Consider the following 13882-nt stretch of genomic DNA (forward strand, 5'->3'; position numbering starts at 1 on the left):
GCTAAAGAAACAGAAGTCAGCTTTTTTAGGTATTATTTTTTTTGTGTGTTACTGTATCATAAATAGTTAAAAATGAGTTTGGGATTAGATTTGGATCCATTTGATTGTAATTTTAACAGATTTAAATCGCATCATAATTAAGTAGTGAGTTTTCCTTTATTGCAATTATTGCTATTACTAGGCCTATGATGAGTTATTAGAAAAAATAATAAAATAATAAATAATAATAATAATAATAAAAAAAAAACCCTTAAACTAAGGGGAGCTAGAGTTTCAAATTTTGTTTTAAAAATATTTAGGGCATATTTAGCATAGAATCTGAATTTTGTTTTATATCATAGAATTCAATAAATACGTGTTTGGTAAATCATCCCAATTTTGTTTTTGAATTTTATGGTCCAAACAGTTTAAATTTTGTAAACAATATTTTTATGCTTTCATTATATCCAATTTTTTAATTTAAAATTTATATTGCAGGATTATATTCAATAAAAACTTCAAATTAAAAATACAATATATTATGTTACAAACTTAACTCTTTTCTTTTTTCTTTTCAAAAAGTATAATATGTATCAAGTAATGTATTGTAAATTAAATAATATTATTATCGACTGACATAATGCTTATAGTGCTCATACTATCGACCTCGATGTCAGAGGTTCAATTCCCTCAGTTCACATTTTAATTACAATACATTTACAAAAAAAGAAAAAAAGAAAAGAAAAAAGACGATAGACAATTGCCTAGAATTTCATTGATAATAGATTTCGATCTTCTAGATCAAGAAGCTGATTTGAAATTGTTGTGAAAATGAAAAACAATAATAAAACCTTTCTCAAACTCATTTTAAATAGAGTATACGACCTTTTTAAATTTATTATTATTATTTTTATATAATAATTACGATGATGGAAATTAAGCCTCCGATCTTTAGAAATTTATTACCTTACTATTATCAAGGGTTAGCTAAACTCATTTTTTACTCAAATTTCTTACCTTACTATTATCAAAGTTATAATTTGTGAGACCATTTTTAAGCAATTTTATTAAAAAGAGAGTTTGATATTTGATATTATTTTTAAATAACTTTTGAAATGAAAATGTTAAATATTAAAATTAGAAATTTATTTGCATTCATACCCTTTGGTTGTTTGACATGTTCTCTTGCATAAATTGTTGTAAATAATACATAATAGTAGGATGGAAGATCGAACTTTCGATCTTTAAAGAGAAAGGTCATGCCACTGTTGAACTAACCTCATTTTGACTCCTCTTGTGTAAATTAAATATCATCATTAATTGAAAATATTCAATTAATTGGATAAAATATTTTGAAAAACTTTAAATACAATTATTAAACAAACTTAAAAAATAAAAATAAAAAATAATGTTACAAGGTCACGAAAGAGAAAGAGCGAAAGAAGAAGGTGAAGACTTTCTATGATAAGATCTCATATTACTAGTATGTTTTGGATGATTCTAAAATTGTTAAAATTACTTTTGTTATTTTCAAAACCACTTAAAATATGCTCTCGATCATTTAAAAATAATTATAAGAATATGAAAAACATGTTTAAAAGTATAAATCTATATATCAAATTGATTTTAAGTGATTAAAAATATATTTAGGAGTTGTTTTAAACCCAACAAAAATGATTTTAATGATTAAAAAATTACTCGTAGACATCCATTATTTTTTTTTGGGTTAAAAAACTATTTATATAATTTTAATTTCATTTCAAAATCACTTACAAACCTCCACTATTCTTTTTTAGAATATTTTAATTATAGATGGTAACAAATAACTTTTGGCCATGTAAAGGTGGAAAAACAATGCTTAACGAACAAGTAGGTACTGTCAACCAAAATAATTGGAAAAAATCAGTTTTAATATTACTTGTCGGTTGTATCCATTTTGAGCACTTCTGATTTTATTAAATTGAGCTATAAGTGTTAGCAATTCTTTATCTACCGTCCAATTTCTTCTTAATTTGTTCACTAATTTTAACAGACAAAAAAAAAAAAAAAAAAAAAAAAAAAAAAAGATAAAAATCGTCATAATATCACCAATAAAATAAATTGATTTTTTTTTTCTAAAAAATAAGTTTGACTAATGTACAAATTAAATAACATATCTAAAATTCACAAATTTTCGATAAAAGTTTTTGCTCTAATATTGTTTTCTCTAAATTTTTCTTTTTAATTTCACATTGTACATCTATTTTACCATTCATTAAACGTATAATATAATAGGAAACTTTTTTTTTTCCTTTTGTTAATGTTATTCGGAACAAAAACTTATTAGAAGGTTAAATTTGCAATATCTTTTAAAGTTTAGGGTTAAGAGTTGATACAACTCTAAATAATATTTTTAATATGAAATTGCCATAATAAGATCATCTCTTAATAACCTTTAAACTTGGATTAAAAAATTTGCATGTTTCTTAATAACTATTTAGATACAAATTTGGAATATAATTGATAAATTCTCTTTTCTACATCTAACAGTGCAAAATTATTAACCACATTGTAACGATCTCGTTAAAGAATTTCTCTGTGACATTATTGAGATCATTTGATTCAAATTACACAAGCATATTGTTAGAATAAATGGTATGTAACTCTTTATGTAGGGTTACATCTTTTCAACTTCATAACTTGTGTTCCTTCATGAATGAGTATTTGAATAATCACGAATTAATCTATAAATATGTCATTTCTTCAATTTGTTTTCTCAACATTTTCCGTAGCATTTCCTTCATTTAAAATTTCTCTCCATTTTCAAAATTTACTGAAGAAGTTCGGTATATCCACAAAGTTTAGTTTGTTAGTCTTATAGACGGGATGCTACATCTATAAAAAAAAAAAAAAGGTAATTTATTCTATCTTGGGAGACAATTACTTTCTAAACTCAAACACTAATGTGAGTAAATTTGTCTTAGACAATGAGCTCATATAATTTTTTGTATATGAAAGTTGTGATTTTTATAGTTTCATGTGCTTAAATTTGTTTCTTATATATAATTTTCTACATAGTGGCCGTAATTGTGAATGCCCATACCAAGAACAAGAAGCAAATGATAGGAGATATGAAGAGCCCATACAGAAGCTATTTTTCAATTTGATTTTGTTTTTAAAAGATTTTTGATAATCACGTGATCTAAAACTTTGAGAACTTTTATTCTTATCCTTTGTTTTTTCCCCTTTCTTGGAGACAAATATTTAAGGGAAATTAGAGGAAATAGCAAAATCAATGGGTGCCTTTTGATTTTTGTAAAAAAAAAAGGAAAAGAAAATAATAGTTTTTTTTTTGACAGAAGTGTACCCCGCACTGACATAATTTTTTTATTTCCAAATTGTCCCTTGGCATGGTCAACTAACCATTTTTTCGAGTAATATATAATCACAATATCGTGTATAAATTCTCAATAGAAATATATTATAAATGGAATCATTTGTAATGAGACTATGCACCAATTCTCAATAGAAATATAGTATAAATGGAATTGTCGGTTATGAACCTTTAACCTAAGTGATGCAAGAGATTAATGTGCTAGATTTTTCTCCAATTTTAAATTTTGAATTGGCAGTTTCATACATGTTTTGTTAAACAAATTTTCGAAAATATTTAGAATTAATCCATATTTAATTTGTTTATCACCATTTTGATTTTAGTTTATAATACATCTTTAGATTTTATATTATTTTTTTTATTATTTAAATTCAAATTAAAAGCTTTTATCCTAATTAGGATTGTACTCAATATTTTATACATATCATCTAACAAACTGTATATTTCATTTAAGTTTTATCATTTTTTTGTATTTTTTTAATCATTTGTGATTCATTATCATCTTATTATATTATTATACCATTAATTTGTTTTTTCGACAAACAAATAAATATTTATTTTTGCAATCTTGTTGATTTTGCCATGCCTATATAACGAACGACTTCTTTCGTAGGTTTCGTGATTGATAGAATTATAAATACGGTATAATTGTTGAAGTTTAAATAAAAATGGAATTATGTGGTGTAATTGTAAATAAACGAGCTCCCCTTACTGATTTCTCTCCCTCAAATTATATTTGAATTTATATTTCATTATTAAATTAAATTTTATCTAATTACCTATCGAATTAATCACAATAAACAAAAACTTTCTGATTTTTATCTCCAATTTATATTTGAATTTATTTTTTATTATTAAATTTGATTTTATCTAACTAACTTTCTATTTGTTTAAATATTTGTTTCAAATTCGTTGTATCTAAATATTTTTTATTATTTTAAACATATTATTATCAAATTAATTTGATATTTTTTTCTTTTCATATTTTCGATGTTTTCAAATTTTCATATAGAAATACGTAAAAATAACTTGTTGTACTTAAAAAGAAACATACAAATGAGAATTAAACTTTAAATGTTTGAAACATATATATATAATTTATTATTATTATTATTATTAAAATAAGATAATAGAAAACCCTAAATCTCATATTCTTCCTATTAGGATGGTTGCCGATTTTTTTCGCTCGCACGCATGTTTCTGCTTTTGTTTCTACCTTGAATATCGTTTTCAACAATGATGTTTTGGGATTGGTAGTATTTAAAGTTGGCTTTCAAGATCCTATGAGCAAAATGCTCACGTGGACGGAAGACGACGAAACTCCCTACAACTGGTTTGGTATCAAACGCAATCATATTTCCAATAGAAACATTTCTAATGGCCCCTACTGTCTTGTCGTCCATTTTTACTTTTTGCTTGCTTCTGGAATATTTAGATTATGTGTATTTGTGGTTTAGAATGTTTAGGTAGAGCGTATTTGTGGTATTCGAGTTGTTTTTGAACTCGTATATCTTTGCATTCTCGTTTGTACTTAATTTTGTTATTTAATGATAATTTTGTCATTTACTAATTAATATTTTCTATTATATAAATTCATTTTGCTATTTTTATAATTTTGTAATATTTTTACATTTTTCCAAATGAAACTTTTAAATTTGCTATTTCTCTTGTTAATCCAATATTTAATTTAGTTGGATTATCAATTATGGGCCGTCAAAATAATATATTAATTTCTCGATATACTTGGTAAGTATTAAAAATTAAGTTTACTTTTTATGGATTCAAAATTTGTGTTATAATGCCGCAAATAATAAAAGTGGCAAAAAGTGAGATATAAACTTATAATCTTATCGTAAATTTGATTTGAAATCTAATAACAAAATTAAAAAGTAAACTTAGACCATTATCTTTATGGAAGAAGAGTAATAATAGTTAGGAGAGATATATTACAAAAGTAAACTTAGAAGATTTAATAAAGTTAACAAAATTTCTGAGACGGCCACTTATATAAAAAATATGACTTGAAGATTTAATAATAATTGAGTTACATTCGTTTTAGCTTAGTTGTCATCTTACATTATTAATAAACAAAAAATAAATATAAGATTAAGATTGTTATTCTTTCTTTGTTTAATAAAAAAACCAGTCTCTTTAATTGTTAAAATATATTGTACTAAACAAAAAATTAAAACACGTTTTTGAATATTTTTTATTTTGAGATTGTTTCAAAAACGGTATCTTTTGATAAAATAATGGAAATTAAAATCTCTGCTAATATATAAAAAATAGAAAGCATATATAATATTATTTATGAGATTGTTATCGCCATTTATTTCATCTAAAAACTATCGTTAAAATAATTTATATAGTCAATTTTCACATTTAAATTATCATGTCATGAAACTATCGTTAAAATCATTTATATAGTCAATTTTCACATTTAGATTATCATGTCAATTTATATAAATGATGTAAATGATATCTTATATGTTATCCAATTTTTATATACACGATTAATTATGTAGGAAATTTCATTAAACTTTTATAATAAAATTGTGTATGGCTGTAGGTTTTTTTTTTCTTAAAAAAAATTTATATAGTAAAAGTTATTCGGTACTTATACTCTTATACACTAGTTATTGCATCAAATTTCATTAGCAAGAGATTTCATTTATTTGTTTATTTATTTATTTTTGTTTTGGAGTACAGATTTCACTAAATCTTATACAGTATGACTAAGAGAAAATCGTTAGGAATTTTAAACTACAAAAATGAAAATGTTTTCTTTTGAAAAGAGTATTTATTACCTAGAAACTAAATGTTTATAAATTTTGAGAAGAAAAACATAAAAGTTGAACGATTAATTTTATGTTAAAATATCATTTTGATCCCTATATTTTAAGAATTATTTAATTTTAGTCTCTGTACTTTCAGTTGTCAAATTTTGGTCTATGTATTTTTTAATAAATCTTAAATTTAGTCTCCAATAGTTTATTATTGTTTCTTATTTTTATTTAACATTTATATTATAAATTTTGAGAACATACTTACATGTTGTATAACCTTGGATGAATATTATTATTATTATTATTATTATTATTTAAACAATTTCGATCAAAATTAATTCTGAGTGGCTAAATTTAAGATTTATTAAAAATATAAAGATAAAATTTGATAATTAAAAATATAGAAATTAAAATTAAACAAAATTCAAAGCATGAAAATAAATTTAAGAATTTTTTTTTTGAGATAATTTTATCGAGGCAGTCAAAGTACATGACCAAAAAAGATTATTTTTCAACCATATATTAATTTTTCTGCTCCATTTCGCCAAACTTAATTTTATATTTAATAATTTATTGTTGAATTACATCACGCTCCTCACATAAAGATGCAAATACGTTTTTTTAGTGAGAGAGTTAGCCGGATGAAGCCGCAAGCCGATAAAGACGGCTCCTCAACTCAACAATCTCCACGACTCGGCTCAAGCGAAGCCGCCCCAGCCACAGCCAGTTTCAAAACACGCGCAAAATGAAAGCTCTTAAACCCCACTCTTCGCCGCTTAATGAGTGGTCATAATTAAACTTCCGTTTCCCTTTTTCACTTCGGCGGCGGCAGCAAGGACCATCGCCGGCCGCCGGCTCCACCATGGATCCAACAGCTGAGAGACACTTATTTATGATTTATTATTTTATGAATAATACTCGTAAAAAAAAATTTCCCGGTGGGATCAACAGCTCAGATGCAATAAGGCAATTATTATAGAGTGGTAGACAGAATAATCACACGTGACATAGAGCATAAAGTGCTTCAGTTTCTAATAAAAGTTTACAACTTTATTTATTAAAGTCAAATTTATAGGTTCTCTTCAAACCCTAAAAATAACCTTTGGAATGTACTTGTATTTATATTACCAAATTAGGAATGTTTCTTAACTCGATGGATAGTAATTAATCATCCATTCATACTCTTATGAAGTAAGAGATTTGATCTTTCATTTGGTAATTATTATACTAAAAAATACTAATATTTTTAAATTAAATTAATTAATATATGTTGTAATAATTCAATTGTATACTATTTAAATGAAAAATTAAGTCAAGCATAAATATTAGTCATGGTCTCAACTTTAAAATGTTTCAATTGATTAACTTGATTGCATGTTTTGAATTGGTTGATTAACTTGATTGAATGTTTTGAATTTGCTGAAAACATTATTATATTTGTTTTGATTTTTGGAAATAAACGAAAAAAAATTCAATCAATTATACTAAAAAAATGTCCAATTACTTTTTATATAGCTCGATCACTAAAAGACATTCTTTTTAGTGCAATCTAAATATAGTCCGATCGAAATAAATATAGTACAAAAGTAATAGGTTTTTCCTTTTCCTTTTACTAGCAAGTAGTCAAAGCAAATATATATATATGTATGTATGTACGCCAATGGTAGCTTTTACCCTCCATTTTTTTCGTAACATCTTCGATTCGCATTTGACACATAATCAATTATTACATTTTTTTTATTCCATAGACCTTGTATGACATATAAATCAATTGTGAATGAATGAATATAAAACTTTTTCCTCTATTTTATTTTATGGACCTCGTAAATAACTATATACTTTATATTTTAAAAAAAACAATAGAAAATATAGTTTGGAATTTTTTTTGTAAAAATAATGAAACATAGAGTTAGGAGATGTAAAGAATGAAAATTGGAAGGATGTATAGAAAGAATATCACTAAGAAGATAAGAAGTAATGAACTATAATAGTAGTGACAAATATTTTTCGAGAGTGTAAGATTCAAACACATTAAATAAGAAAATCCGGCCCGTGGTGGTGACGGAGGTCATAGTGGTGGAGATGGAGCCACAAGTCCACCATGGATGGGAGGGAGAAAAAGCCATGCACAACGTGCCACGTGGCACCCGGTTAAGGAGGGAATTGTCGGGACGGGAGGCCCGCTACCCGCCCCAACACAACCCGCATTCAAATTTCCCGGTCCGGCCACTAACTAAGACTTTCAAGTCAAATGGGTTCGTTACAAAATTATTATTAAATAAAATAAATCTGTTATCTCTTATTATTATTATTATTTATAATATCGTTTTCGCGGTGACCAAAACGTTTGTCATTTGACTGCTGCTAAGTGCACTAGGTGAGGTGGAAGCACCAATAAAAAAAAGGCTGTTAAGAAGATTTCGTCACACATAAACAAAAAAAATATTTGTAGCTTATTATTATTAATTTTTTGATTAATTAAACGTTGGGTTTAGTGGAAGAAGTAATGATTAGCGAAATGGATTTAGACGCCACTAATTTTACCTTCAAGCACAAAAGGATCAAAATTCGGAGCATGTTCCATAGTTGAGATGCACATGGGACCCTCGATTTTCGCGCCCCCCCCCCCCCCCTCCATTTCCACTCAACATTTTTTTTTCACTTTTTGGGAGAAATAAAACTTTATTTTTCTTTGTGTGTCCTTCTCCTTGTGTGAGTAAAAGATCAAAGAGAAGTAAAGGATGTATTTTTCCAAGATTAGGACAGAGAGAGTATGAGCAAATATAGAAGAATCTTGAAAAAAAAAAAAAAAAAAAAGATGAAGAAAATACATAAATTTGATACCATTTATCTAAGTAGAGATTGTATGGTGTATGGGTGGGGCCTTTGTTGATATATATATATACACATCAAAATCCAAAGATTGGAAGTGGGTTCTAAAAGGGATTAGTCATTAGAGTAAGTGCACTAAGGGGAGTACCCAATGCTTCCACTCAAAGTGATGGAAGACACCCTTTTCACATTTAGAGAGAGAGAGAGTGAGCACTTGCCTATGATTTTTTGGCTTTTTATTAGATTTAAAATTTAAAATTAATTTTTTTTACATCATAATCATAATTAAAGAATAAATCTAATCTCTTGACCTATATCTGAGATTATAAAAAACAACTGATATTGTCCATGTCATAATGTAGCATAATTTGATACTTGCATTGTGTATTATATCAAATTGATCATATAATTGTCTTTAAAACAAATATTTATTGCTATAACAAGATTGACATATTTAAATTAGGTAGAGAGACATCTTTTTTGAAACATACATTTTGATATGACTCTAAAAAACTTTATTCCGAGATAAGTTCAAAATTTTTATTAAAGCATTACATCATATCTATACAATAATTAAGCAACCATGGGAGCTACAATGTTTAAAAAAAAGATTTTTAATTAGAAGAATGGATTCGTTTAGTGGAAAAGTGTACTTGTTTATTCATTCTAAAGGGAAGTCTATTTTATGAGTGTGCATATGATTTTAGATTGTTTGGGATTCAAAGTTACTATTTATTTACACTTTCAATTATAGTTATAGAATATGCCTTTGAAAAAAAAAAATTGAAAAAAGAGAGCCTTTTTTTCTTGCTAAGAGGGACATCCTATTATTTCAATTTTGATGCTATAATTAGATAATTATACATAATATTAATAAACTCAAGCAATTGTAATTGTGAGATATAATATTAGGCATGTTGGGAATAGTTTACACATTTCAATTATTTATATGTTGTGTAATGACATTTGGTAATGATTGATTTGTATGATTTACTCAATTAAAAGTTGTACCATAGTTGTATTTTTTTTTCTAATTTTTTTCAAAAGGGTTGTTTAAGTATATGAGTAACTTTTTTCTTTCTTCATTTATTTTCTTTATTGTTGTACGATTTCAAAATATTAGAAAAAAAAATGTTTCCAAATCGAATCTTAGATCTATTTTTGAATTGATCATTTGGATACATTAAAAGAAGAAAAAAAGAAGAAGATATAGTACAATCAATAAAGAAATCATAATTTTATTGAATGGTTTCTATTTGAATCTTTTTGTTTTTTGAGTTTCTATATTTAAATATTCTTTCTTTACTTACATAATTTCAATATTAACTATCATCGAAAAAATGGATATTAGTTATTGGAAGCATCAGTAAAATATGTATTTAATGTATATTTCAAAAATCCTAAAGATCTATGTTCGACAGATTTCTCAAAATTTCATATAAACTAGCAAGAAAGGGGATAAGGACCCCTTTCAAGGAAGTTTTCTAACGTCCCCGAAATCAAAATCTAATTTAAATTAAGGCAACTACATTTTAGTTTGGAATTTGAAGTGCGCTCTTGATTTAAATAGATTAGGATAAGGTGGAACAAACACTTATAAGACATCATCGGTCGATTAATTCCTAATAGTATGAAAAAAGGAATAAAGTAATGGAAGAATATTTCTTTGTATTTTTTTTTTGTAAAAACTTGAATAAAAATTGTTTCCTTCGAACGATAGATGTAGACAATATTGAATCAATATCTTCCTCTTATTTGATCTTTCGTTGTTTTGATTTATAGCTCCGCATTCAGAGTATTTATAATTGTTTTTTGATAATTTGTTATATTTTTTGTGTGATCTATTATCTTTTTGAGTTATCCGATTAAAATTATGGTCAATTTTGAAACATCTCATTTATAATATAGAAAAATTTCAAATCTTAGAAGATAATTTTATATGTTCATTTTCATTTCCATTTTTGAAATTAGTCTAAAATGATATTTCAAGAAAAGAAAAGAAAAACAATCCATTCGAGTAATTTTCAAAAATATCAGTTTCAAAAATAAAAATTAGAAATAAAATAACTATAGAACAAATCCAAATAAATAATTAATAGGCAAACATTAATTAAAAGTAACAAAAGAGAAATTTCCCAACAAATACTCCACTCTCTTTTCTGTCTTTGGTCCCCCTTATACGTCGTACTTAGGAATTAATACACAGTTTCAAGCTATTAAATGATTGTCCTCCAATTTGGTGACCTTAATACAAATAATAATTCAAATATATCTTACTTTCTTTTAAATAAAAAATAAGCTTTTAAATTAGATTTTAATTATATCATATTAGGGAATGACTTTGGGTTTTGACTCATGGCCAAAAATAAAAAATAAAAAAAAATAGGGTTATCCTACCTCGGAAGACTTGATTTAGTAAAGAAGTTTATATACCAAAACTTGTAATTAATAAAACTTTTCCTGCATGCGTTAAAATAATTAATTTTGGAGGATTTTGTTTTGAAGGTGCATGTGTGTGCGCGGGCAGAAACTTTTCTCTGCTCCCTCCTCCATTCTCAATTCAATCGAAGATTTTCCAATTTTTTTGGGTGGATCTTCACAGAATAATTGAAAATCTCTAATTACCACTATATTTCTAGAGTATTTTTTTTTTTTTTGCAAATTTGTCCAACTAAAAAATTTAGCAAATTTTCACAGGTAAATTAAGTTCTCTCTCCACTATAAGTTTGTTTGTTTGCTTTTTTAAATTAAAAAAAAAAAAAAAAAAGTTACACAAACCATGGGTTTAATAAATCAAACTTTTTTCTTTACCACATAAATGCATGCCGCGTAAATTTAAACTTTCCCAACTATAGCTTATCAAACTTTATAAGCTTATTAAAAATGTATACTGAGATTATTGTGGTAAAAGAAATTGAAACTTCAAAACCCATAAAATCAATTTGAAAGATGCAATTTAATAATATAATAAAAATAAATAAATGTCAAAACGATGAATGGTTGACTATCTTAATCATTAGGCTTCTATCAAAGCTTCAGTGGTCTCATACATGTCGAGTTGAAGAAAGCCAAGTTTTTTGTGATGTGAAGATTATAATAATATATATATATTAAAGATAGATAGATTAATTAAAATACGATTTTAATTTCTATATTTTAAAAGTTTTTCAATTTTAGTTTCTCGTGTACAAAAAAAAAAAAAAAAAAACATAAATTTAGTCCCATCCAATTACTTGTTTATTGTTATTTATTATCATTTTCATAATAAATTTTGTTAATACTTTCACCAATTACATTTCATTACATACAAATTATCATTATTATTTTTAACCAATTTCAATAAAATTAGCTTTAAAAGATTAAATTTAAGATTTATTAAAAAATATATAGACTTAAGCTAAATATTTAAAAGTAAAAAAAACTAAAATTAACAACAATCAAAATAAAGAACCAAAATAATATTTTAACATAAGTGAATCTATGAAACTAAAAGTGTCGAATCATTTAATTATGTCCAATATAAGTCTTTAAATGTTCAAATTTGTCTAATAAGTACTTGACCTATTCGACATTTTTAAAACAGTATGGATGTATTAGACATACTTTATAATAATTCATACTTAGTAGAAAATGAACATTCGTCTTAAAAGAAAATAAAAGAAAGCAACTAAAAAAAACATCACATTATACTTAAATTTCATGGAAGTCTAGCCATGAAGAAGAAACATAAATTCTAGTATATGAAGTAGATGGTTTCCTACCTTTTTGTTGACAATATATTAATTTCCACACGACATGTTGCCTTTAATATTACAAGTTTACCTAATTACCTGGATGTATCAAAACCTTAGTACCATGATTAATGTTTAAATAGTCAGTTTAAAATACAATTTTAATCTCCGTCTGCCTTTAAAGTATTTTTTTCATTTTAGTTTTAATATTTTGAATTGTCCAAATTTAATAGTTATGTATTTCCAATATTTTTTAAATCAAGACCATAAATTATTTTCGTTTTAACAATTTATATAGAAATGTTAATAGGATTTTTTTAAAATAAAAATTTAACAAAATAAATAAGCCATATGATCTGATCCAGTTTATATTATTATTATTATTTTTTTAAAGTATAAGTACTATATTTGATTCATTCAAAATATATGGATCAAAATGGAACAAATCTAATTTCCATGACGATGAATCAAATAATAATTTTATGTAAATAGTGCGAGTTTTTTTTTTTTTTTTCCTTGTAAATGCAACAGTCAAAGTTGTTGTGAGTCTCTTTATGAATGAATAAAGTACATTGTTTTTCATTTGGTTCGGTTTATTGATGGAGATATCTCTTTATTATTTGTTTTAATTTATATATATGTAAGGTTAAATTATAAATTTAGACCTTAAATTTTGAAAAGTTTGTTTATTTGGTCCGAACTATCAATTTTATATCTAATAAATCTCTTATAAATTCTGAATAAGAATTCAAAGTTTACCAATTAAAATTATTAAAAATTAAAGTGAATTATTAGATACATAAAATTAAAGTTCAATTACCTATGTAAAAATTAAATGTTTAATTTTAATTTTGTATCTAATAAATTCTTATATAATTCTAAATTTCAAAAAATCAATGGGTCTATTATTATATAAATTTAAATTTTATGTTTAACAAAATTCGAAACTTTCAATTTTATCCAATATATTATGATACATTTGGGTTGTAGTTTGTAGTTTTTTGAAAATTCTGTTAATGTTTTCTCATCATTTCTTACTCAATAGCTTTCAAATTTTCTAGATAAACATTTGAATTCTTATATCCATTTTCAAAATAAAATCGAAAACTTTTATTAATTATTAAATTTTGACTTTGGATTTTAAAAAATCTTCTAATATATTCAATAAACATAAATTAGTA

The sequence above is a fragment of the Benincasa hispida genome, chromosome 3, assembly GCF_009727055.1.
Source record: "Benincasa hispida cultivar B227 chromosome 3, ASM972705v1, whole genome shotgun sequence".
NCBI classification, from domain to species: Eukaryota; Viridiplantae; Streptophyta; class Magnoliopsida; order Cucurbitales; family Cucurbitaceae; genus Benincasa; species Benincasa hispida.